Here is a 3,124-nt window from a genome sequence, read left to right on the forward strand (position 1 = left end):
TTCCTCTTTACTTTGCCATGCTTGTTCTTCCCCCTTGACTCCCCCCAAATAAACAACCCACCCTCAATCGCTTTTCACCCCATTCTGCTCCCCCTGCGCCCAAATTCAGCGTTTCCAGCACCATTCCCCAGGCAATCCGGTACCCCCGATAGGGGACGCAGCCAAACAACCCGCTCCTCTGCTATCCAAGACAAATGCTGGTGAGGTCCTCAGTTTCACGACAGCACAGCAGAACAGGTCTCTTCCCACCACAGCCCCGCTGGAGGCGCCTCCTTTCTCACCTCCAGCCCTCAGAAATAAACCCCAAACCACAGGTGCTGCAGAGGGGTCACCTCCAAACTGAGCCACCTGGGCCACCAGCCCCTTCTCTTGGCCCAGCTCAGGAACCCTTCGGTCCCACAGCCCCCATGGCTCAGACCCTCCTGGACCTACCTGGGAAGGGCAGGATGGGGCAAGCAACCAGCGCCATGGGGACGCACCCGCGTCTCCTGGCTTTGGGACAGCCAAGTCATGACCATGAGGATGGAAGCTGCTGGTCATGGACCTCTGCAGGGCACGGGAAGGAGCTGGGAGCCACCATTGGGGATTTTTCTCTCTCGGGATGGAGACTCGCAGCTGCGGGGCCAGGGGGGCAGAACAACCCCTTGACACCGCCATCGGATTTTCCCCGCACAGGGGAGGCTGCAGGTCCCCGAAAGGCAACCGCAGCCCAGGGGTGAGTTACCAACCCGGTGCCCCGCTCCCCAGAGGCCAGAGAGGCGCACTCCAAAACCAGGCAGGGCTCAGGAGCTTCTCCTTCTGCCCCCAAGCCAGCATTTGAGCAGATGAGCACGATTTCTCCATAAAGGAGAACTGCAGTATCACACTGGCTGAGGAAAAACTTCATTTTCCAGCCCTTCTTCCTTTTCTGGCCCTTTTACAGCCACAAATATGAAATACCTACGGTTTGTCTGTACCAGCACTAACAGGCAACACGCATGGGAGCTGTCTTCTCCCCTTGAGGTGTCCTGAAAAGGCTTTTAGGGCTTTTTTTTTTTTTTTTTCTTTTTTTTTTTGATTGGTGGTGGGGAGGCAAGGACCCACTGAAAAGGCTCTCCAGACCAGAGATGTCATTACCAGCCTGTGGCCAAGGGGAACAGCACATCCATCGGTCAAGGGACACCAGAAAAACCATGGCAGCACCTCCATCCAAACCATCTATTCCCGCAGCAAAGTGCCGTGTGTTTGACATCACGCACCTCTCCTTAAGAAACCCCATAGATGCGCCTTTCCCGGGTTGTTTTGGGGATTGCCACGAGAATCCCTCCTCCTCCAGCTGGGAGGAGCCTCCCCCCCCCCCCCCCCCCCCCACCAGCCAGTGCCTCCAGACTTGTGCTTTGGGGTGAAAAGAGGGGAAAAAAGCTGTTTTCCATGGTTAGGTCTCAGGAAGGGCAGAGCGAGGCAGCCCTTGCCTCCCGCAGCAGCCGCCGGCCCCGGGCAATGCCTGCACGCATGGGGCTCTGTACCCACGCTCCTATGGCCACAGTTTCGTTTTTGAGAGGGTTAAGGCAAATCAAAACCCCTCGAGAGTTACAAGCATCAAGAAACTGAAGCCTCATCTCAGCGTGGCTGAGAAATACTCAAGCTAAAGGAAAAAAAAAATCACTATTCCACCGGGACCGCTTTGTATTTCAGTACGAAGGAATCCACTTACAATCACTGGCGGCGGCCACCAGGTCACCACCACCCACCTCGCCCCCGGCCAGAGGCTGCTCTTGCCTCTTACCGTGCATCTCCTCAAGTTACACCCGCCGAGAACTTCTTTGTGTTCATCAACATTTGACGGCCACGTTGGCGTGCGCGATGAACGCATCCCCCTTGCTGATTAGCAAGGCTTTCGGGATTTCTTCAGCACTGACCCTGGGTACCTGCTGGGGCACCCCCAACTCCAGCATCTCTGCCGGACAACACCCTCTGCAGCATGATCCAACACCACCGAAACCACCCAGTTCCCCCAGGTTTTGGGGGGGACAAACTAGGAAGAAACCGCCTGGGTTCCCCAGCTTTTGGGGGGGACAAGCTAGGAAGAAACTGCCCGGGTTCCCCAGGTTTTTTGGGGGAACAAGCTAGGAAGAAACTGCCCAGTTCCCCCAGCTTTTGGGGGGGAGGGGGGACACAAGCTGGGAAGAAACTGCCCAGTTCCCCCAGGTTTTGGGGGGGGGGACACAAGAAGGGAAGAGTAAAGCTCCTTCCCTTCACTTTTAGCCTGGAAACAGCCAGCACACTTGAGATATAACGGTACCTTCTCCTCGTGAGCACCATCTAACTTCGGGAGGCAGCAGCCTCCTTCACGGCTTCCTCCTCAAAAATGCCCTGGGAATAATGGAGAATCCCCCACCTTGCCACGCAGGGGAGAGCCCGGCTGGGCCCGGCCACTCACAAGAGGCAGGCAATAGCCAGAAGGAAACGCCCAACGTCTGCAAGTGGGTGGGAAGGACACAGCAATTAAATTAACATCTTGCATCAGGAATAAACCTGAATAAAAAAACCCATCAGGAATAAACCTGAAACCCGGAGGGAAAAGCTTACGCACATCCTTTACCCAGGGGATTTGCTGATGCAAAGCCTGGTCAGGGGCTGCCCCCGCGGGGAGCGGCCTGGGGCTGCATTCCGAGAGCTCATCCCAGGGGAGCGCGGAGCTTTTCCAGAGGAGCCAAATTACAACTCCTCGAGGGCTTGGCTGGGTGTAACCTGGCCACTCAAACACGCTCGCTTCCTCCTTCCCTAAACTTCCCCAGGGAACAGTTTTGCCCCCTCTCGCGCGTCGCCGAGCGTGCAGCCTCACCACCCGTGATTTACGTTAACGCGCGCGGCAGAGATGCGAACCTCTGCCTGGAAGGAGGGCTGGCAGCCGGCGATCCCCCACTTTCTGCGGGTACCGGAACAAGGGTGATGCTTGGCAGCCGCTTTCCCTGGAAAAATCAGATTTCTGCATAACCAAAGTTCTAACAAGCCGGACCGTGCCGCCAGAGCAGGGGCTGATGCTCTTCCCTGCGCTTGGCCGGATCACTCATGCTCTGTCTTTCCCAAGGGCCTTTTTTTCCGCCCCCCTCTGGTTTTGACACTGGAGTCTGATTCAGCAAAC

Source organism: Egretta garzetta, unplaced genomic scaffold, assembly GCF_000687185.1.
Source record: "Egretta garzetta isolate BGI_Z169 unplaced genomic scaffold, ASM68718v1 scaffold770, whole genome shotgun sequence".
In the NCBI taxonomy this organism is placed as follows: Eukaryota; Metazoa; Chordata; class Aves; order Pelecaniformes; family Ardeidae; genus Egretta; species Egretta garzetta.